General features: G+C 42.8%; 1 long non-coding RNA gene across 1 annotated transcript; it reads left to right on the plus strand.

Annotated features, from left to right (window-relative positions):
* Positions 1–369: 369 nt before the first annotated feature.
* LOC109510995 (uncharacterized) lies at positions 370–22,416 on the plus strand. The gene is made up of 3 exons (XR_002167225.1): positions 370–745; positions 937–1,034; positions 22,246–22,416. It is a non-coding gene; the product is annotated as an uncharacterized LOC109510995 (long non-coding RNA).
* Positions 22,417–23,892: the final 1,476 nt, after the last annotated feature.

The raw sequence follows: 23,892 nt of genomic DNA on the forward strand, positions 1-23,892 counted from the left end.
AGAGAGAGAGAGAGAGAGAGAATGGGTTTTGCTCATCCTTCTTTCTTTTTTTTGAATAATGCATTCATCATGTTTTTAATCATTATTCAGTATGTTTTAATGATCGTTTCGCCCTTGTTTCAATTACTTTTTTAGGCTAACATTGATTGTTTTATTAATTCATGTAATCATGTATTCATCACAGTTCATTTTTGTATCATGAGTTCATGTTTTTAGCATGCGTTTTTTTCCTCCATGGGTCCATCAGATGGGATGTTTTTTTTTTTGTGTTCATCCTCTTCTTACAAGACAATACATAATGCGGTAGAGTTATGCGCCTTGGCCACCAGAAGGCAGTATACTGTGATACACTTACGCAGACACCAAAGAAGAAGAATAGACGTCTTACTCCCTCTTCTTCTTCTTACTGAGTAAGTTGCGCTAATATCGGCCATTTTTGATCAGAGATGATGATATATGTATGACTGTGATTACTTATATTATATGTCTACAACTCGTGCAACACTGAGACTATCGATCCTAACCTTAAAGCACGTCAATGGATTTTCCATTACATATTAGCGTTAAGCTCGTAGGCCGTTCCTAAGGCGGCATAGTTTGCGTGTTTTAAATATCCACGCATCCATTATCTACAAAGTGGAACTGTAGTTTGACAGTAAACCTCAACTAGGATTGGCATGAAAACGTTTGAAGCCTCTTTTTGGATAATATGTTCACCATTTGCCAAAGTGCTGCTTATTAAAATGTGAGTTCAATTGTGTTCATTCCCATCGTTTGTCGGTCGTATTTGAAGTTTTCACACGCAAAAGTTGGGACACTCGTATCTCAAGGCGCAATTGTATTCATGGTGTCAACGTGTTATTAATCACGTTGATTTTGTCATGGATAATCATCCTCCGTCCCCCGTCCATCCTTGTCCTTTTGTTTATCCCACAGCTGTTTTTCCTGGGGACTGGTCAGCCTTCCTCGGATCATCAAGCGTGTTCAACATTCAATGTCAAAGTGAATACTCCCAAGATTACCTCGAAGGTCAGGTGTGTGCATGTTATTTATATATACAATATGTAAAGCTGCCGATTATTAACAACATGAAAAAAAAACCATACTGGGGAGGGCATATTTTGCGCAATCCTGCATGCGTGCGTGCGTGTGTGTGAGATTTTGAAATTCAGATTTTGAAATGTCAAATGTCATCATCTCAACATACTTTCCTGCTGAATAATCAATGAAAAGACCAGTTTTGGTGCTATTGTTGTAATCGGTCGACTTTCGACTTTGAGGCAACAAAGAGTGTCTGTGAGGTGATTTTAATGCGAACTGACATGCCGCAACATCAAAGTAGCCCAACCAACTATTCAGATGAACAACCCAATCGTATGGCACCGAACGGTGTATAGCCCTATCGTAAAATCAAGCGCTCCCTCTTTTCAGTCAAGCGCCCCCACTGACGTGACGCAGCAAACATGAAAGTCAACCAGGCCGCGACCCGTTGAAGCAGGCACAGATGTTCCCGGGCTCTCTTAGGTGAGCTCATTAGCGCCACCTCCTTTCTTTGACAGGCATCTGCTTGAAGCCAGACTGGCAGCTTGTTAGTGGCAACACCGGTGCAACGTTTGAAAGGTCACGTTGTGGTGTAGGCTCCGATTGGATTATTTAATTTTTTTAAGCCTGGTGCCATTATTTAAATAAAATTCTAATAACAGATTAATCGGTCAATCTATTAAATGTCATGGAGAGCCAACTCGATGTCATCGGTATTGGTGGCTGGCCAGGCATGGCACGATACCGATTATCAATACTCAAAATCCATCGATCCATTATCTGAACCGCATAACCTCACAAGGGTCAATCGCAGCTGACTTCGGGCAGTAATAAATCAGCAAAATAAGAGTAATGAATGATGAGAAACGCCCGAGGGGAAAAACATCAAAGGCATCTGGTCTTGAAACGTGTTCGTGTCTGTCATGTCCAGCCTTCATGCAGCCGCCGCCGCCGCTGCTTTCAGCATCTCTCGTGCTCTCTTTTCTCCAGTCAAGTGATTGAAATGCAGCGAGTGTGCTGCTGGCTGGCTGGCTGGATGGAGGAAGGAGATGCAGATGAAAAGAAGCGGCGCCAGCTGACGTCCCGCTCGCGTTTGTCTCCTCTCACACTCTGAGACAATCGCGGATGCTTGTATGCACCTTTTTTTTCCATTTTCTCTCTGCTGGTTCGTGGTGGCCTGAGTTCATAAAGACGGAAAATTACTCAATTATTTTTATGTGCATTTTGGCCAAAACTTTGGTTAAACCAAAGTCACAGAAAAATTACTTGGGTAACACTTAATAATAATAATACATTTTATTTAGGCCAGTTAGAGTGTGTGCCGCCCCCCGCCCCCTAAAAATTCATAAATAAAATGCGGATGCTGTTTAAAAAAAAACAAAAACAAAAAACAGCCCATTCGAGAAAGGACAAGGAAAGATGGCTAAACCAACCAAGCTGGGAATTAGCCAAAACTCCAGTGTGCAATTATTTAGAAAGTGACCAACAGTAAGTAAAAAAAATAATCATAATAACAAAAAGTATTCTGACTTACTTGGGGCAGAGGACTCCATTGCCTTGTCAAAACTGATAAAAGATAGGTGGACACAAAAGTGACATTTTATTAGCCACCAACAGGGTTCATCGTTCTGATTATGATTGGTAGACGCATTGCTACTTGTCGCTAGGCAGAATTAGTGGGGCCTCAATTATGGGGGAGGGGAATCTGCTGCCCCCATCACTGCAGAGAAAAGACAGGGAGAATGGCAGAATCAGTCATGTAATTTTTTTGCTTTAGAAAACATTTATGTCTGAATTTTGGGGGTCTTGGAACGGATTAGGGCATTTACATGGAAAACACGTCTCTATTTACAAATTTCCTAGTTAAGAAATTTCTTCCAGGACCAATTAATTTCCTAAGTAGAGGTACCACTGGATATATTTTTGCCATTTTTTAAAAACCTTAACACCTTACAACATAAGGCAAAGATAATGACGTTGAGGAAGGAAATGACTCAAAAAATAGTGTTTTGTTAACAACAATACTATAAAGTTTTGCTCAAGGATATTGATTTGGTGGGGCAGTGTTCCACTTGCCCCTACTGTAAAATCTCTGCAAGTTTTTGTGGAAACTAGGACAATGGTGGGTTTTTTTTTTTGTTGTTTACCTCCTATGATGTCACACCCAGTTGCCTGTGTGTGCGTGTTGTCATTGTGGCCAAATTGTGTGTGTGTGTTATTCTCGCACAGCCGCATTTATCTGCTTTGCCGTTACTGTCATGTTCATTTCATGCGGACAAAAGCGAGCCGAGCGGCGAACGCCAACGACCCCGTGGCCCGCAGGCCTCATCAACAACATCAAAACACGTCCGCCGTGAATAAATCATCCATTTGATTCATTGGTTTTTAATAGGGGCCAATTAATTACGCGAACCGTTGGTGACGGCGAGCACGGCCGACGGAGCGTGAACGAATTGGGGGCGAGACAGTTGGCAGCGTCGTGAAATCTTCATGAATTTCCGCAGGCTGCGTTTGAAGTCGGTTTGTAAAGAGAATTGAATTAAAGTCAAATTAAACTCAAATCAAGTCAGGTTACTCATGCTCGTCTTTTTCGGTTAGCATCCGCTTGGTAACATTATATGTGTATATAATTGGTTATTAGGATCCAGCACCAAAATATGGGTTCTTTCTTGAATCTAGCGGAAAAAAAAAAAAGTGGCGGGCGGCACCCCGTAACCTGATAACATGATCAGCTGTCCACTGTAGTGACCGCTGTCCCTGAAAGGGTTAAATTCAGGACCAAAAGCTTTTTTTTTTTCCTCCCATCTTCAATCCATGACTAAAAATAATGTTTTCTTGGATCTGGCACAAAACGTGAGTCCAGTACCAAAAAAATACAGTTTCTGGATCAAGGATGATGGTTGCAATTTCTCAATGTTGTTTTTCCACGTTGTATTAGCGGTCGTTGTTAAGCTCCGATGTCCACTCTGACGCTAACGACCCCCCGCTGTTTTTTTTCCGCCCCGGTTCGGGTACCGTCATGCATGTTTTCAGTTTTAACGTTGCTCATCAAATTCTCCTCCCGCACACCAAGACCCCCCCCCGGGTCGGCTGTAGCTTTAGCGGCGGGCGGCTAACCGTGCCATGAGCAGGCAGGTGAGATGAATGACTTTCCACTCTGCATCGAGGCTCCCGTTAACGCGGGGCCTTAAATCAATGGCGGGCCCGGAGGCGAGGGAACAAAGCGGCCCGCCTGCCAGCCGGCGTGCCTCGGAGACGCTCGCCGCCGCTTTCACCTCGCCGCGCGCTTTAATATTTTATCATCAAGCCTTCGCAGGGAAAAACGTTGCCGCTCTGTGTAGAGATGGAGCACACAGTTACCTTTTGGCCTTAATGAACGCTCAACCGTATGTTACACGTGCTAAGATTTAATGTGCGGACTTAATTTATGGACTCGTGTTGAGGGCGTTGGCAGTGCTTCGTTGGTGCAGCACATTTGTAACCTTGACCATACACGCTCAAAAATAACCCAAATAGGGTGACAAGGGGACCGACACAACTTTTTGGGGTATTTCTTTCACGCAAAAAGTTGGGTCAAATGAATGAATCGTAAAACAGTCATTTTTTCAAGTTGCAAAAAAACAACAAAATTTTGGGTTGTTTTGTACATACAACCGGATGATTATTTATTTATTTATTTGGGGGGAGGAGCGGGGGCCTATTCCAAACAATCCAATTTTTTGGTTTGTTTTGTGGGTTATTCATTTGGCCCAACATCTTGGGTGGAACCAATAACCCCAAAAATCCAACTGTGTACAATCTCAAAACAGTCGGGTTCAAAAGGGATCGACTACTATGGGTCCACCAAGCAGCGGTTTCCCTTGTTAACCCATAATGACATTATTTTTGTTTGGATTTTCATCATTTTTTAAAAATTTTGTACAAAGCAATCACATTTCTTGGATTGTTTTGTGCAACAACAACAACAACAACAATAACAAAAAAGCATAAGTTGAGTCAGACGGGGTCCAAAATCACAAAATCATCCAAATGTGGGTCAAATATTTTTAGTTTAATTTGACTTTTTTTTTTGTACAAAGCAATCCAATTACTTGAATTGTTTTCTGCAAAGCAAAAAAGCAACAAGCACATGCGAGCTGAAACTCTCCCAGTCCTCCCGCTCCAGTACGATTGCGTTGACTTATGTCTTTTTTTTTTTTTTAAAGCTGCTGTTCTCCTTGTCCTTCTACTCATTCTCTTTCCGTTAAAATGGTGACAAATACATATTGGCAAGCTCCGAATTGCTTGATGTGAAAACGATTGCAAAAAAGGCACCAACCGGGCTACTTACTGCTTTTTCAGTCTCCTAGCAACTAGCGCCCAATCTGGGCAACCTTGTGCCATGTTGCCGTCGTTCATCCCTGTGCTGCACAAATTAAATGGGAGTGTGTAAGCGCCTTAACCCGACCGTAATTCTCATTCTACAATAGTGCGAGTTTGAACACCAACCCGACCGTAATCCGAACCGTAACCCTACCACAGACTGTTCGCTAACCCTACCGCAACATTGTGGAGATGCTAGCAATTGCTACCATCTAGTGAACCATCGTCCTTTCACCTATCCTTCTGTCGACTCGATAACCCATCGGACTCCGTCCGCTGTGCATTATCGGTTCGCCCGGACCTCAATCTGCCCTGTTCTCCGTCCGTCCACGCATCCATCCATCTGCATTTTCCGAGTGGTCGCAGACATAACAGGCGAGCGGCTCACATCAGATAATGGCGGCGCATCGCCGGCGACAGTCGTCTGGCCGGCCGGGGTGTCACCGCGCCCCGCCGCCTGCGAGTCTGTAATGACAGGTCGGTTTCCGCACGAACGCCGTCGCGTTCCATTTGTCACCATTTACGGCCGGATGTGATTTCCATGCGCCGCCTTGCTTGACATTTGCAGACGCACGGGGGCCATTAGTGGCCAGCCTGGGTCCAAAACACCTTCCGTCACTCATTCGCCGCCCACACGCGCCTTGAGTGGAATGCGGACGTGGAAATATGCTTTTGCCCTCTACTGCGTGCCACCCTGCCTCCTTTTTAACCGACGCTGCTTTGGGGCCTCAACGTACGCCCATCAACAAACTGTGCGCATTGCTGTCATGACGCATCCGTCCATCCCACCAGAAGGTTTTTGCCATCCATCCATCCATCCATCCATCAAGTCAATCTTCAGTCGCCACCCGCGCTCATTTGCATCGCTTCGTAATGCCTTCATCATCCGTCATCTCTCTCCTCATTCATCCATCCTGTTCATCTTCCGCCGTCATCGATCCATGTGGTCTTTCCACGACGGTCGCCGACCGTCCATCTTCACTTCTATCTCTCTTTCCGTGCCTCTTGCCATCCATCCATCCAATCAATCTTTTCCTGAGCGTCCACCAAACCACATGGCCAACAGCCTTACGGGTACTGCATGTTGCTGTCCTTTCATTCGTCTGTCCATCGGCCAGCTTTCCACCTTTCATCCATCACACGTCACGCCTTCACATCCATCCATCGTGTCGTCATGTTTGCTTCTCTGGCGCTCTCACGAAACACCGATTTTCCCCGTCGTGTTACATATTACAATCGCCGCTTTGTTCCCACGCGGCGGCTTCTCTCCCGAAACACGCCCCGCCCGCTTCACTCGCCTCTTTGGTGCGCATGTAACAGAGCCGAGCCGTCCGACTCCTTTTGGAGCCTCGGATGAAGTGCTTTTAGTGACAAAGTTAAGTGGCCGCTGCCAAGGGAGGAAAAACTTGTATGGCTGGAAAAAGTTTCAGGCGCTCGGGTTTGTTTGCCCTTCTGATGCAAAGCAACGGAGGGACAAAACGCTGTCAATCAAAGTCTGCTCTATGAGTACTTGATATTCCCGACCGGTCCTTTGGCGGAGCGTGAACACATTGCTGAGCGGACCGTGAATAGACGTCAGTTTTTTGTTTTTTTTTCTTCCTCCCCCCCTTGCACTTTCCATATAAAAAGGTGTTTACGGGTAGCGTGAATGCGAGGTCAGCCTATTTGTCAAGTCTTTCAATTAGCGTGTCCCTTTGTGTAGGACTGTGTAAATACCAGTGGTGGGAAGTACAAATACGTTGTTTTTGGTCTTGGGGCCATTTTTCAGTGTTTATTTTCCCGACTACTTTTTACTTTTACTTCAGTCGAACCTCTTTTCAACGTACCCCAATTTACGTTTCCGCCCCTATAACGTTCACATTTCAAAGTCCCCACAAAATAGTGAAAAGGCCTTCGCCACAACGAACCGCGGGAAGCTAATTAGCCGCCGCGACCTTGCCTCTGAACAAAATGTACAGTGCGGGATTCCACTCCGTTGCCGAGCAACATTAATGATCGACTCAATAAATTGTTGTACTTCCGGAGGCATGGCACAAAAACGGAAGCAAATGTCGCTGTCTGCGAAGGCTGAAATAGTCTCTCACTGTCGAAAAGGACGCTCAGATGAGACTGCGATCGGCAAAATTGTCAATTTCGACAATCATCCGTAGTAGCGACAAAATCATGGCAGAGTTTGAGGCCAACAGATTGAAAGATGATCGGAAACGGCTTCGGGGTGCGGCACATCCTGAAGTGGAGAAGGCACTTGAAATTTGCTGACGGAATGTTTTCAGAGATGAAGCAGGAACGCTACAGTTGTTTGTTTCATGTCTAATAAAATCTTTTTTTTCTTCATACTGCACTCTCTACACTTATTCGTCATTTATATGTTTACACTGTATTACATGTTCATGTTTTGACATCTATAAATGTTCATCCTGTCTTAAACATTGTCGTTGGTGGCCATTTTTCTTTGGAAAAGGTTACAACAAACTACCGTTAGCACGTACAAATTTATTTCATCCCTCGAGGAGCGTTGTTATGAGGTTCGACCGTAGCTACGTTTGAAACCAGACCTCCGACATGGCGTCAAAGTGGAGAAAGATGAAAGTCAACTTCGTGTTTCTTGCTAGGTTTTGTTCTTTCACATTTTTTGCTGAAAATCTGAACCGAAATTCCATGTATTTATTTTTTTTGGTCACTTTTGACACTGAGACATCCTTAAGCACACACACACAAAAAAAAAAAAAAATATATATATATATATATATATATATATATATATATATTCCCCCCCAACTGAAGTACTTCTAAATACATAGTGTGAGTACTTCTGCCGCTTCTGGTCAATCCTCAGTGACTCTTATTTACCTCGTTGCTCTCCGATGTAATCGCCTTTGCTTTGCACCCCAGCGTGAAATGACTTTGAGTCCCCCTAAACGCCAGCCCCCCCTCACCACACACACACACACACACACACCCTCCCTTCTTCCAGTTCCCACCAATGGCCCGTCTCCTAATTGTTGTTGGCGAGGGGCCGGTTGTCGAGGGAATCGTGATTGACACGGTGTCACGGGCCCCTTTGGTTGCAATCATATTTATGGCATGACGTGGAGGGAGAAGCGAGTCCTTCACGTGACATTTGGTGGCATTTAACGGGCGGAATACGAACGAGTCAGCAGTGACGCCAAAAAGGTCGCGACGTGCACGGGGGTTTGCTCTGCTTGCGGGATGTTTGGAGCGACGCCTGCGATGTGTGTATGAGTGTTAATATTGGAGATTTTGGATGGGGACCGATATTCTCTGGGACTGCTTTTTTTTTTTTTGGGAGGGGGTGGTTTATATCAGAACAATATCAATATTGGATCGAGACACCCCGAGCTTTAATATCCATTTAAAATCACCCCCCTGGTTAAGGCACAGCTGGCGGGGAGGTCACACACGGCCACAAAGGACGGCGGTGAAAAATGGTCTCCAAGTGTCCACTTCACAGCAGTGATCTGTGATCCACTTAATTCTAAACGTACTTTGCGATCTTCAATCTTTTGCATCGACTCCGGCGAGTCCACTCTTGCTTCTGCAATGTCAAAGACTGTGTGCGCGCGCTTCTCCTCTTCTCCTGCATTGGAGTTAAAACGCAACGAGCGGAGCCCCTTTCATCGGCCAGGAATTAAGCCGGCTGTGTCCACGACCACAACGGCGCAAATTCCCCTTTTCTACTTGCGCCTGTCTGCGGAAACTTGACCTGGGCACGAAAGTTTGTGACTCGAAAGACAGATGTTTACATGAGTGCCCTCGCGAGGGTTCTTCTTTGTCTCCAAAAGAGGCTGCGCTTGGTGTTCTCTTGACAAAGGTTTGGATTTGAGACACACAGGGACACTTTCTGCGCTGGTCCAGCTCCTTGCTTAATTAATGTTGTACCATCTGTTTGCCTCCCGAGAAAGACCTCCAGCTGCTCTCTTTCATTTCACCTGTGCGCACATGTGCGTTGGTGTCTATTTATGTGCGCCTATACCAGTGAGACCCAGGCGACATATTGGTGAGCAGGTTATCGCTGCATGTTGTCCAACGGAAGAACTCGTCTCTTTCCACATTGTCCAATTCAAAGCTCCAATGTCCTCACTGTCTCATAAAAACGATGTCCAAATTGTTAATTGTAAAGCCCGTACGTCCTCGTTGTCGGATAAAATGCGTCTGTCGATATTGTCACCGAAAAAAACAAATGTCCACATGGTCTGTTGAATCTATACAGTATATGGCGATCACCCAAAAACAGTTTTTTTTTAAATTTATATATATTTTTTGAAATCAAACTTGGAATTCTTAATTTTTAACTGTTTGCTGAGTCGTACTGTCTGCATGCAAGGACGCGTCCACGCTATTGATCACAGGAAGGAGTGATGAACGAGACAAGTTCAACGTTCGCCCCCGCACTTGAAATATTGACGTCAAAGACGAAGGCACGCGCCACGGTCTTTTAAAATGCGTAATAAATAGCCGATAATTTATAATATCCTCAGCTCGTTGAAAATATTCTTCTTCAAAGAGCAGTGTGATTATAAATGGACATAATCAATGTTTTGTATTGAGCCACCCGGTTTAGTCGGATTTCAGTCAAAAGAAATACATTATAAATAGTCAGAAGTTGACTATTTTTGAGTGTGAAATGTGTTTGTGTTGCGCCGCCACTCAGCTTATACCCATTGTCATTTTTATAGACACAGTATTTCAATTAAATGAGTAGAAAATGTAAATGTTTCCTGAATTTCATACAAGATTTACAAACAATTTTTTTGTGAAATTAATTTTTTTTATTCAATCGAAAACGGTTCTTGTGCAAAAAATGAGGTGTCGAAGGATTGACCCTTGAGGGACCCCATATGTCACGGCCATTCGATCAGATCTGAATCTTAAACAACAAAATAACTCCTTTCCTCCAAGTAGGACCTGCACCTTTTTAGGACTGTTCTTAACAGCGTTGGTTACTCTTGTCGCTCTATTCAGGCCACTACAGTACCGTATTTACTTGAGTACCATTCATATGAAATGAGGATTAAAAACAGGAGTTTGAGTTTGTCTGGCCTTGTTGGTGTCGCTGCTGTTCATTGCGTCTTCGGCTTCTGTCCATCGGGCTTTCGGCGCGTTGCTGTCAAACAAATCACATCGAGTCTCTCAGTTCGCCACTCGCAGCGACTTTTATTGTTTGTCCATCACTCCAATAGGCAGGAACGTCCTTGACGCCGCGCACATTTCCCAAGGACGGCGAGCCAGCCAGGGGAGATAGATTGGAAGACCACTGTCACTGTCACGCTGTCGGCTGACGGTTTTGTTTGTCGCCATGTCTTTGCACACGTTAATTTCCTCACGTTCCTCTTTTTTCGACTTTTTGTTTCTCCTACACAGAACAAATTATACAGCCTGCATTGTGATTTGCTGATCTCATCTGCACCGGTTGATGAATAAATGATGACAGAAGATTAGTCGCGGCCTTTGGAAGGTCAGCGCAAACTGCAGCACGCGTGCAAACAGTGAACAGTGAGCTTTAACCTTGAGCGAGAATACAAACGTGTGAACTGGAAGCTCGCTTTTAAACACTCCAACTGATACCGTTTCAATTTCCCAAACCTTTTCCGCTCAAGACCCAAATTAAAAATGTGTGTGAACAGACTAATTTATGTTAAGAATCACTGTTTAAGCAAATGGAAGGAAATGAATGTTTACTCGGGCCTGACCAATATGGATTTTTTTTTTTTTTTTAGGTTGCAGCCAAATCCAAGATTTGGCTGAATACAATTCCAATAACCGTTGATGTAAAACATGAAATGAATCAAGTAACTTATTTTTTTGTTCCTTTAACCCACAAAAAAAAAAAAAATTAAATTACAGGAACATCATTTGACTGTTTTACAATACTTTGTCTTTTTAGTGTTTATTTAACTTTACAACAGAGAGAAAAATCATCCAAAAATTTTGCAGAAACTTTTTTTTTTTAGAGGAGGATGTTTGAATGTCATCTTTTTCCGATGATAAAATCTGTTAACGTGTAAGGGGAATAAAATGACACCCGGACACGAATTATATCAAGGTTGAAGGTGGTCTCCATGTGTGCACTTCACAGCGGCGTCGTGATTGCCCAGCTTGACATCATCTGCTTGCGGTTGCTTCCATACATTCCATACTGCACTTTACATGTGTCAATCACCTGCGTGCTTTCGTAACATCAAAGACTGCGTGTGTGTGGAGCCGCTTTCATTGCCCGGGAAATGAGTCGCTTGTGTTCACTCCCACAGCGGCGCTGACTGCGCCCAATCTCCGAAGGTACCGAAAGGAAGACAAACTCCACCCATACACACACTTGGCCCGCACTTTGCAATCGACTTGCGCTGGCCATGAAAACGGGGCCCCGTGCGTTTTACATGACTGGTCTAGCAGGCTGAGTTATGACGGGTGTGTGAATGGACACACCCGTCAAATGGTTGACTTAGTAGGCCTTTGATCAGAACTGGACCAGACAACCAATTAACAGTTGTTTCCTTGTGTTGCCACGGAGACACACTTTGGACGGCATTATGGAATGAAGCATGTTATCTGTGTGCCAATGCACTTGTGTACATGCTTTATATGTATTATTTACAACAAGAGGACACGGGACTGTGCTTCCATAACCGGGGCCAGCCTCAAATTGGAAAAGTTTTATGGTCCACCAAACAGTGCAATGAGAGAGGAGGAAGGGAGATGAACTGAGAGTGACAATCACACACACCTTTTGTTGAATATATGCATGTTTATTTTATTTTTTATTTTTTTGCCAACTTCTTCACAACTGCTTCTCATTTCCATTCCATTCTCATTTTCTTGTTACCCCTGACTGTCTTTATTGACCGCGGGTCCGCGATGCGAGTGGCAGAGAAGTCGTGCGCGTCATCGAAATCCTTCAGAGCGGCTGAGGCGGCGTGCAAAGTGAGTCCGAAAAACGTAGAGCGCTGATTTTAATAGTTTGGGATTTTTCGTTATTGTTGGTTGTGACTTTTGTTCTTTTAATTCAGTTCGTTTTAATTTTAATTTTAAGAGCGAGTTTCTTAGTCACATGTTCGTTGCAGGCTTCATCTTAGCTTAGTTTGTATTAGTTTTAGTCTTAGTGTCATTTTTATTTATTTTATAATTATTAATTTTAAGATATGGAATATTTGTTGGGTGCAAGATAAGAAAGGTCAGTAAGCATCGTGTCATTAAGTAAACTCCAATTCTCAAAGAACTGACCTCCATTATTCGGTAGCTAATACTGAAATAAATTATTTAAAATTAGCACCGAATGCTTGTGCGGGATATTCATTGTCAAATACGAAAAAATATATCACAGCTTTGCTGTATTTTTAGTAAGGTTTATAAATGTAAGATGTTGTTTCAGTTAGTTTTCGCTCTTTTCTAAAGCAGTTTTGTTTTAATTTTATCCCGTTAGCAAACAACTTTTTTTCGATTTTAGTTCTTATGTTTGTATGACTTATTAACGCAGTTCCGAGTCAAAAATATTTGCTTATTATTTCAACATGTTTCATTTTATTTATTTATGTATTTATTTTATTTCTTTTAATGGGTTTCTTTCCCCATTCCATAGTTTAATAATGATTGCATATTATTCCAAAATATACTGATACGATTTGCCATCCAGATGTTTGCGCTTGTGTGCCTTCCACTGATTGGAAGCGTTAGCCCCAGTGTCGTGTGCGCACATCCAGTGAAGAATGAGCGGAGTGGCAGCTCACATTTTTGATTTCCCGCAGGCTGAGTGGAACTCAAAAAGTGGCTTTTTGCCAGTTTTTTTTTTTTTTCTCTCTTTTCCTATCACCATCCCGTCGCCTCCAATTTCAGACCGGTGGCACCAGGGCTGGGCTGCCTTGTTTTTTTTGCAGGTGCTTGACTTGTTATTTACGCCACAAGTAAAAAATAAAGGTGATGCCAGCTGACCTTGGCGCCACTTTAAATTTTTATCTGTGGAATGAAAAGGGGGGCTTCGCGGCGCCTTGTGTGACGTTTAAGGCACAAACAACACTTTTACAAGCACGGTAATAGTTTGTTGTCGGCCATTAGTCGGAGGTCGCGACCTGTCACGCCACAGGATTTGTCTCACAAATCCATCAAGGAACCAGACTGGAAAAGAGGACTTGTTGGGTCGTTGTCATTTTTTTAAAAAAAAGAACAAAAAATCCAGTGAGAATTTTTTTTCAAATTTCTTTGGGGGCTGCAAGAGCAACTCGCTTTGCTTTTCCTCAAAGGGTCGCGTACAGAAATATTGAAGGAAGCAATCATATGTTGTAGTTGTTTTTCGAAAACGGCGAAAAAGAGTACGCCCTGTTGAAGTAACAAAAAAGTTGTTGTTTTTTTTGTATATGCTGCCTGCCTATGCCAAATTCCTATCCCGTTGATCCTAAGCCAAAAACTAACCTGCAACTATCGCATTGACTCCTAATATGAACCCAAACATTTATCTGAACCTACCCGGCGACTACTCATATTTTCTTACTGACAATGAGCCCGTACCTTTTTTCCTATCACCCCGCCCTAACCTCAAGCACTTTAACCCAACGTATGTATTATTTCTTAAACTGACAAGCAGTAAATTGAGTGACGAATAATGACTTAACTTCGACTCCCCAAAAAATAAATAATAAATGTTGCCACTTCCACAACAATCCAATTAACTTTCGATCCTCTTAAGTTCTTCTCGGGGTTCTTAATTTCAAAACTGGAGACAACTTTGTAGTTTTAGTTGTCTGGACGATTTCCGGTGATCATCTTTATCTGGGAGTAGGAGGGAGACGAGAGACGTCGCGCAACAATATCAGGCAGTGGCGGCGGCGGCGTGTTTAGTTGAGGCTTGTAATTACTTTGGGACGAGCTCTGATGCTTCCTGTGGAGGTGGGGAGCGTTTTCTTCTGCTCTGCTAAGAGGCCAAGAAGACGGATAAGCTGAAGGGGCGGGCTGGACGCCGACTGAGTGCCTGGTCTAATTTCACAGCGATATAGCCCACTGAATTGTGGAGGTGTGTTTTTAATAAATAAAGAAAGAAATCAATGAATGAAATCATGGCTACCTGTGTGGAAATGTGGCCGAAAGCAAATAGGTGGTGCTGGAATTCTGAATTGTGAATCAATTTTAGTGGCAATTTTGTAGTCTGTTTTTTTTTAATTCTTTCATGCACCAATAATGATAACCGGATAACATGAATGAAGTTGCAATATAAATAATAATAATAAGAAAAAAGATGTCATGTTTCAAAACAGTCTGAATCGTGTGTAGAAAAAAAGTTCGTCACGTGAGATGAAGCTACAAAGAAAAAAAAGTCTTGGTTGTGAAAATAAAGGTTGTGGTGCCGCAAGAAAAAAAAATGACAAAATTGTGAGGACAAAGTCAATGTTAGAGTGAATTTGTCACGTTGTGAGAGCAAAAGTCTGGAGGTTTGGATTTTTCAGAAAAAATTTTTTGAAATGTTAATCTTTTGAGAAAAAAAGTTGAAATGTTCGAAAAATATGTATGAGAAGGTGGCAAAAAAATGCAATCAACTTCACAACAACTCTTAATATTTTGCTGAAATGAAACAGTGCGACGACGTTTCACATGATCAGAATTTCATAAATTGTGTATTAACAGATGCAATGGAAACATTTGCATAATGTCTCCGCACTGGTAATGTCCTAATCATGAAATGTCATCTTACAGTGAATCCGAGCCGCTCTCTTGACATCATTGTCCCGACTTTCCAACTAAGTGAAGTGGCATAGTCAGCAGACAACAACGCCGCTGCGGCTGTGGCGGCATCCACACGTCTTAAAAATAGACCTGGCTCTCCGCCTCTCCTCGTTCACCTTTCATCATAATGTGTGAGCGTCAGCGTCACACACCTGCTGAGGCCGCAGCGCTGTTGTGTGCTCTTCGTGCGCTGCAGTCTCATTGTGTTTGTCAGGTTTTGCGCACGGAAGGTCAAACAATATGATATTCTCATTACTTTTTTAATATATTTTTTTTAAATTATTAAGTCACAGGAAGTTAGATGGGAAACAAATCTTTGCGTGTGTAGCAGATTCTAAGTGCTTTCTCATCATGATTACCGCCACCTCTAGGACAGGAGTGGAACTGCACGTTTTTGTTTTTTTACAATCAAATAAGTCACACATAGTTCATATTTTGGAGCTTTGATGGACGTCTGTGTTCAAAAGTATTCAATTTGTATTTCAGAACATTTTTTTAAAGTCTTTACGAGGAAAAAAAGGCGTGAGAATTCATGTTATGTTGACATCATGAGAAAATGCTGCGAGAACAATTCAGAATCTGACAAAATTGTTTTGGAGTCGTATAGATAGAATAAAAAAGTTTGTGACTAAAAAACCAACTTAGATGGGAAACTTGCCAGTCAAATGCAGTTTTTAGAAAACACTCAAGGTCATATTTTTCATTTCTCATGAATAATTAAATCAAGCTAAACACAGTCCAGTACTTTTGAAATGACTGTAAAAGTGCCTTGTAGCAACTTGTGTTGGGATTTTCCACTTTCCAAAAGGAGGTTGACCATGTTTAATCAATCTGCGGCACTATATCTTCCGGTGTTTATTTTCTCACAAGCGATGCGGAAAAGCATGATCATAAAAGTGGAGGGAATGAGTTCCGTGCTACACTGCGTGCTGAAGTCAAGTTTAAAGCGTGGAGGAAGCGGAGCAGAACGAGGCTATTTGGCTCTGTGAGAAGCGGGCCGCTATCGCTGGTGTCGTTCACCGCATCCAAAGCACTCTCGGGATGCCGTCCGAGAGGACGTGATGCGTTATCGCATATCGTAATCCCGTTCAAGGATTATAGGATGTGAAGTCAGCAGACACTGAAGCACAGTCGAAATGGACTCCTTCTGTTCAGCCCTTGCCCTTTGGACTCCCATAGTTAGTTATGTGGTCAAATAGTTCATTTGTTAATTAGTTCTATTGTTGGTTGGTCAGTGACTTTTTTTTTTTGTGAGTTAGCTAGATATCTAGTTAGTTAGCTAGCTATCTATGTGCTCAAATTTTTCATTTAATTGGTTCTTTTGTTGGTTTGTCAATGACTTTATTTTTTTGTTAGCTAGATAGCTAGTTAGTTACTTTAGTTGTTTAGTTAGTTAGCTAGCTAGGTATGTGGTCAAATAGTTCATTTGTTAATTGGTTCTTTTGTTGGTTGGTCAATGACTATGTTTTTGTGAGCGAGATATCTAGTGAGTTTAGTTAGTTAGTTAGCTAGCTAGCTAGATTACTACAACAGTCGTTGCTCATTTTGTGATACATGCGCGTTACCATCACCTACAAGTCCGAAGTTGAAGTGTATAATTTTGTCATGATGAATTTTATTTTAATCAAATGAGTCAAACATTTTCAGTGTTTTTCTCGTCTTGGCAGAGATTTAAGGGGTGTGCCTTCCGTTAGTAACACAAACAAACAAAACTTGGCGTTCAAGTAAAATGCTATCAGGATAAAGTCTGAATTTTGATGCGATTTGGGCTATTCTAGGCTTGTGTAGCGCTTTTCCAAATACAAGGCACTCAAAGAGTCAACTTCATTTGATTGCAAACGTTTGATTAAACTGATCGGATGACATCACTTTTTCCGAAACGGTGTGTAGTGGTAATCGTCAAAAACAATTAGCAGTCCTTATTGTGCCCTGATGTTTCCTCATATCAGTGAGCATCTTTTAGTGTCTTGCGAAACTTGAGGTGAAAACTCCGGCGACTGTATGTATGTACACAACAGTGTTTAGCATAACAAGAGCAGCCGCTATGCGTTGCTGTCACAACTAATCACAGCAATCCTCCCATGATGCATCATTAAGTGAAATCATTAGAGGGCTGAAGAGTTTCTCATCAGGTCAATATTTCAACCTGTGGATCAATTAGGTTTTTATTTTGTTTATTTATTTATTTATTTTAACAAACAGGAATTCCTTGCCGTGTGCTGGATGCCGTTAATTGGATCGGCCTGCCACTCACTGACGAGTCTGCCGGGGGTTTAACAGCGACGAAGCTCGGCCGACCTGTCCGATCGCGTTTATCTCTTTTCCGTCACAGCTGGGGCAGTCGGTGGGATTATTGGCACGGGTGCCGACGTCGTTGATAAAGGAGGTTTTGTCATTAGAGGAGCAGTATTAGAGTTGAGGCTCATGTTTTTCCACCGGGGACACGACTACCGATTGGATCTGACGTTTATATAATGCAATGAAACACATTCGGTAGCGGCGCTCGTGTTATCCTGAAAAATACCTGAATATCCCCAGCCAATGTGAGAGAATCAAATTGGAGTGTGACTTGAAAAGAATCGCAGATGTAAGCAAAAGTTATGATCTGAGAAAAAAAGTTGCCGTGTGCAAGTAAAAGAAAAAAATTAAATCTTCATTGAGTAGTCATATAGTTAAGATAAATATATTTTATGTTAGGAAAAAAGTTCAAACTGTTACAAAAAATTGGTCTGAATGTTGTTATTATTTAAATTGAAATGTTACAAGTAAAAAAGCCATAGAAATGAATATTAAAATTCAAAAGAAAAATCGACCATAAAGAATTGTGGCTTTTGAGTGCGCTGCATTTAAAGGGAATAAAAGGAGCCACTTTTTTTGGCCATGATGTGGGTGTGCTGTGAACACTCCCACAGTGGCGCAGACCTCTTGCAGACCCGCTGTCCTGCACTCGCCTGCAAAACGACCAACATCGGGTCGAACCTGCCTCCTCACACAGTTGTGTCATGCAGGATTGGCGACAGGCGTGAAAATTGTCTTTAGTATTTGATAATTAAGTTGTAAAGTTTCTTGAAAAACGCATAAAAAAGTGTCAATGATTTTCTTCCACGATGTAAAAGACAAAAGTAGTTGGATAATTTTTAACGCATAATTCTCACCAACGATGTTTTAAAAAATAAAAAATAAAAAAAACGATAAATCCATCATTACCGTACTGTTTTTATGGCTTTGAACAAATCCATTTCAAAAGCTTCCACAGGTCCTGCTAAAGCAAGTGTGAAAATGTCAAATATGTATTGTGCAGATGTGTAAACAAGTTCAAATTGTTTTTGAAAGTCTGTGTGGAATAAATTGGGCAAAGTGCCTGCATGGACGCCAGTTTGAGCCGCAGTCACGCTGACAGCTGTGGCAGCCGCGTGGGAAACCGGGAAGCTCTAATTGAATGGAAAGGCACTTCCATTCCGGCTGCTTCTTTTTCCTGTCAGAAGGCATGTATGTATATATAGAAGTTAGTGGGTGAGCTGAATGGTGCAACCACTTAGTAAAACCATTCTAAAAAAACACTGCAATTTAAATCTGTAATCTGCAATTTAATTGGAAATTTAGAAGTTCCCGAAATCAAACATTTTGGGCTTTTTCACCTTGCTAATGGCCGTGACGTATGCTACACGTGTCTGGGACCGCGCTGTGTGAACCGTGGAAAATTTCCCTGATCTCGCCTATGAGGATTTTTTTTTGGGCCTCTTTTTTTTTTTTTTTTTTGCAACTCTGAAGCCGATTCTGTCAGAAGAGAAACAAGCTGGGACGCATCGAAACGTATAGCAAGACTATGGCTATACGGCACGAAGACTGCTACGTCTCATGTGGATAAAAATCGGGGGGGGGGGGGTTATAAGGTCGCATCAGTCAAGTCAAAATGTGGAGAGAAAATAGTGTTGGGAGAAAAAAAAAAGTTTGCAAGAAGAAAAATCAGAATAGCCAATGGAAAGAGTTCGCATTAAAGCACCTCACTCTTCCCACTTTTAATGATAGGTATTCCAATACATTCTTGGAAGTTAAGTCAACTGTCAGTCACAGATTTTTTGTGGGGGGGGGGCGAAAAAGTTTTTCTCCAAAGTTCCACATGTGTGATGTCGGTGCTGTTCCGGGCCCATTACTCTCCTTTTGAAGCCGAGTGTGAAATGGGCTTTAAACCACTTTGGCTGCTCGCAGCTACATTAGCGACTGCCGTGAAAAGGACGTCTTATCTGTTTGGCTGCAAATGAGCAAAGTCATTATTGCGACTTTTTGGGGTTCAGCGAAATGCGGCCCAACTCAGAATCCTCTCAAAGTCGGTGCAGCACGGGGGGAATTGAATGCAGCCGAGGGGAGCGGGAGGTGGGGGGGACACACCAGAGGGCACCTTCCACAATCCTGTCACCGGCTTCATTTGAAATTATCTGCTGAAGTACAAAACAACAACAGAAAAGCCTTGCTAGTTCCTCACGCCCTTGCGGATAGTTCATTCGGTCATTTTCAAAAGTGCCGGAAAACGTACTGTGCGGGATTCACAACTAAAGGTGAATAAATGCTCCAAATCGGCAAAGGCACCAAGTCTGTAGCTTTTTGTTGACATGTAAGGTTACAAACAAGTGCTAAGCTTGTGTGAAGGTCTTTACGAAATAGCACACTGTTGAACGGACTACAGTTTCAAAAAATAAACAATACCAGGAATGGGTGACTTAATGTGCTTCAAACGAACTGTCAACGGTTCATGGGAAGACTAGAAATTGCTGTTGTTTTTACACACTTTTGTACTTTTTGTATTCGCGTCCGATTCCCAGGATGCATTGCGCCGTGCAATGCTGAACTTGTTCCGCGATCAGTTATTAATCCTTGTTTAAATGTGTTATGTTGGGCGTAGTACGTGTGTCTGGATTAACTGTCACGTTAAGTGTAAATTGCGCGTTGTAAACAGGAAACTGTAACTTGGCCGAACGACGGCCGTCGCTCGTCAGTGATCAGTCACTACAGTCAGCAGCTGTTCAAAAGCTGTTTTAATCAGTCTTAATGTCACATTTGCGCATCAGACACTACAGTGTATTCTTCTGGACGTCTGGTCAGCCATTTTGGTTTTAATGACTCTTTACTGACAATGGCTGATGACACACTCGTGTTCTCTGTCGTGCCTGTTGCACAAATTTTACATACAGTCTCATGCATATTGCAGAAAACAGCTTTTGAGTAACTGTCCGGTGTAGTGACATTTATTTAAAAAGACAAAATATGTTACTCTATTCAATTCTATTCAATGATGTTACATTAATTGTAGCACATTATATTGCATTCAGCTAATTGGTTCGGGGGGACCTTCGAAGCAACTAAAGAGCCATCCAAGCGCCGTCAATCATTCCTCAAGTGTGCCTAATGTGAGGGGAGGTCCTCTCCCAGCCAGGGGAGCATGCCCCCCTTTAATTACAAGTGCCGGACAAATGTCACCTGTGGGGGTTCGGCCGTCATGCGTTTGTGTTCTATCGGCCTCCGGCGGCGGGGCGGGCTTCTCAGCCCTTTCTCTCTCCCTCTTTCAATGTCACTATCTCTGTATGTTTCTTCGGGAGATAGAAAATGACAGCGTCCCCACTCTCATCTCATCTGGCTCTCAGGAAACTGTCTGCCGTGATGAATCATCTCATCATGCGGAGATGGAGAAGACGAGGGGGCGGCAGCAGTACACACATTTCCTGTTTGTACGATTTGAAAGGCGCCCTTCTTGCCTATTAAAAAAAAACCCCAAAAAAACAGTATACAACGGTGTCTTGATCTACGAGTTCGTTCAAAACATAGGCCGTAATTCAGCTGGAAATTTGCGAGCGCAAACTTCAGTGGACTGTACAGTGGAAGTGAGCTCATCTCAACTCACGTCTCAATCAGCAGCGCTTTGACGAAATTCTTTTTTAAAAAGCTGCTGTTTATCGTCTCTCCCGGTTGAAGTTTACTGTCAAACTAAACACAGAGGAAAAAGAATTACACGCTGTGTATTCGAAACCAAACGGCTGCCAAAGGGAAAGGCAACATACAATGGAAAATTCCATTTACATGCTAACGATTAGCATCTTATATGGCAGTTTCAGAGCTGTTTAAGCAGAGGATACTTGAAGCAACACATGTTGACAGACAGCATATATTCTTTTTCCTCTGCGAGGAAAAGACCGACTTTAATCACTGCAGCGTTTTGAGCCAACGAGAATGTGAATACAGACAGGCGATTGTTTTCTTCAATTGTTTGTGTGACTGTATTATACTACCCCCTGGTGGCCGAGGTGGGTACACCAGAAGGAGCAGTATTAGAAGCATTAAATTGCGATGCATTAACTCTTTCACTCGTCCACATTTTTTAGTTTGGGGGCGCTGGAATGGATTTGTGGCATTTGCATTCATTTCAATGGGGACTGATGATTTGAAACATGAGCATTCGAAGTGACAAGCCTGGCCACAAAACGACTTCAGCTTGTATCTAAAGGCACCACCGTATGTGCCAACTGTTAGCATCTTAGAATTTGATCATTTCTCTTGTGATATTGTGCCCAATACATGAATATATTGTCAAATCTTTCTCAGCCATAGCGCTTTCTGTCCTCAGGTTCCTATCTTGCTATATGTTAGCATACATTTGAAATCGTACCCAACCTCACTGCAAGATGGAAAACCCCTGAGCGACGTACGTTAGCATAGCAAAGCACAGTTTTATCAATTTTCTTTCTTAAATAGGATCTGGTTTCATGCATTATGTAAAATCCCTCTCGAGCTGCCTCAATGCGTGTTGCGCTCGCATCGCTCTCTTGCAACGGTACATATTAGCGGAACAACTGTTTGCATATTAGCATATCATACGTGTTTATTCAAAAGTCTGACGAGCATTTTATGAGTTCTCTTCTGAAGTAAAATCCTTTTTGATCCTCCTTAGAGCTTCATGTATTCGGGTCGCCGTCTTGCTATCGGTTAGCGTACCAACAGTTAACAGGTTCGAAGTTTCTAGCCTCAGAATGTCCTTTTTACTCCGCGTTGGAGCTTTGATGAGACAAATTCCGTTTTATGTTCCACATTAATCAGTGTGCTCCTGTTGCTCCTCCTCCTTTGCAGTGCATTCGACACCCCCCCCCCACCCCCCGGGGGGTACGGTTCTTGCCCGGTCGGTGGCGTGTTCAGAATGGGAGCTTCTTAATTAGGCCTCTGATGCTCCAATCAAGATGTAATGACGGCCATGTCTCTGCAGAGGTGAGCTGACTGTTTAGTAATCCACCCCCCCCCCAACATATGAACATATGTGTTTGAAAATATGTGCGTGAAAGGTGTGTGTGTGGTCAGTCACCAGGTTGCTCTGTTGCTCTTTGTTAGGATAGCAATAGTTAGCGTGTTAGCATTCTATTAGGAAGCACATATTTTTATTCCACGACATATTATTTTAGTGCTTCAGGTTCAGAGTGAATATCAATATTGTTAGAATTCTATAGATGAACTCCCCCCCACAATCCCCCCTAGAGCCCGCGGCAAGATGAAATGTTTGCTCGAGTGGCAGCTTTTGATGTAGCATATATAAATCCAATCAGATGACTTGGATGTCGCATGGCACTTGAAATGTGAGGCCTGTGGTTGTAAAACAGATGTAATCGCGATGGCCCTTGTGGAAAAACTCACACATGGATGTCTTCATCGCCAAGCTGCTCCTCCCACGCACTTGTCGTCTTCCTCGCGCGAGATTGATGCTTTCCTCATCTTGACATGGGCCGGGCCTCTTCGTCACGCACAGAACCGCCACTGTGTGGTCTTTGGAGTCGTGCTCGGATCAATTGTAGAATTGCCTATCCAAATACACATACACAGCAGTGCCGTAGGAGGAGGAGGACGACAGCTAATTTTCATGTGTTTCCATGTAAACTTAATTAAAAAATAATAAAAAATAAATAAATACAAAATTTACTGACGAGAAAACCATCATGGTAGTTCTCCTCCTGTTACTTTTTGTCCGCCTTTTTGTAATGGCCGCCCCCGACAGCGCCAGAGTGGAACATTCTTGACCGTGTGTTGTTTTTCCCTACATAGTCAGAACCCAATTTTTGTGGTTGTTGTTGTAACATTAATTCTCATTACTTTAGCGCACCAAATGGCAGTTCTAATACCAACCGCGAGAAGCGATAACAAAATTAGCGATGAAGGAAAATACGTGTAACCAAAAACATGGTATCTGCTAGCGTAAAACAAGAAAGATACAAAGGACAAAGCGTCTAACTGACCGCTATACTGCCACCTACAGGACATGAGTGGAAAGTTAGACACTGGTGCTAATGCTACTGCTATCTGCAAGCGTATAACAAGAAAACCATGAAGTATAACACATGATAGCAACCACTTTGAGCTAATGCTACATGCGATCTGCTTGCAGAAAACATCTCACTGACCGGGTTACTGCCACCTACAGGACTGGAGTGGAATATTATCCACCGGTACGAAGTAGACCTTTGAGCAAAAAAACTAATAAAATAGCCGGGTGTCAATGTCCCCAACTCGTTGACAAGGGTGAGTCAACAAACTTTGAAAAAAAGTGTCCTAATGATGCCACGGTAGTGTTGAAGAGGTGTCTGGTGATGGATGGGGAAGCTTTAGCTGTCTTTTGGAAAAGCAGTCATTAGCTGCAGAGATTGGGATGAATGGCGCTTTTATGTCAAGGTGTTCTGGAAGGGTAGAAAACAAAGACGGCGGCTCCCCGCGGTCGTATGCCAAAGTGAAGAC

This window comes from Hippocampus comes, unplaced genomic scaffold (genome assembly GCF_001891065.2).
Source record: "Hippocampus comes isolate QL1 unplaced genomic scaffold, H_comes_QL1_v1.1 scaffold7, whole genome shotgun sequence".
Taxonomy (NCBI): Eukaryota; Metazoa; Chordata; class Actinopteri; order Syngnathiformes; family Syngnathidae; genus Hippocampus; species Hippocampus comes.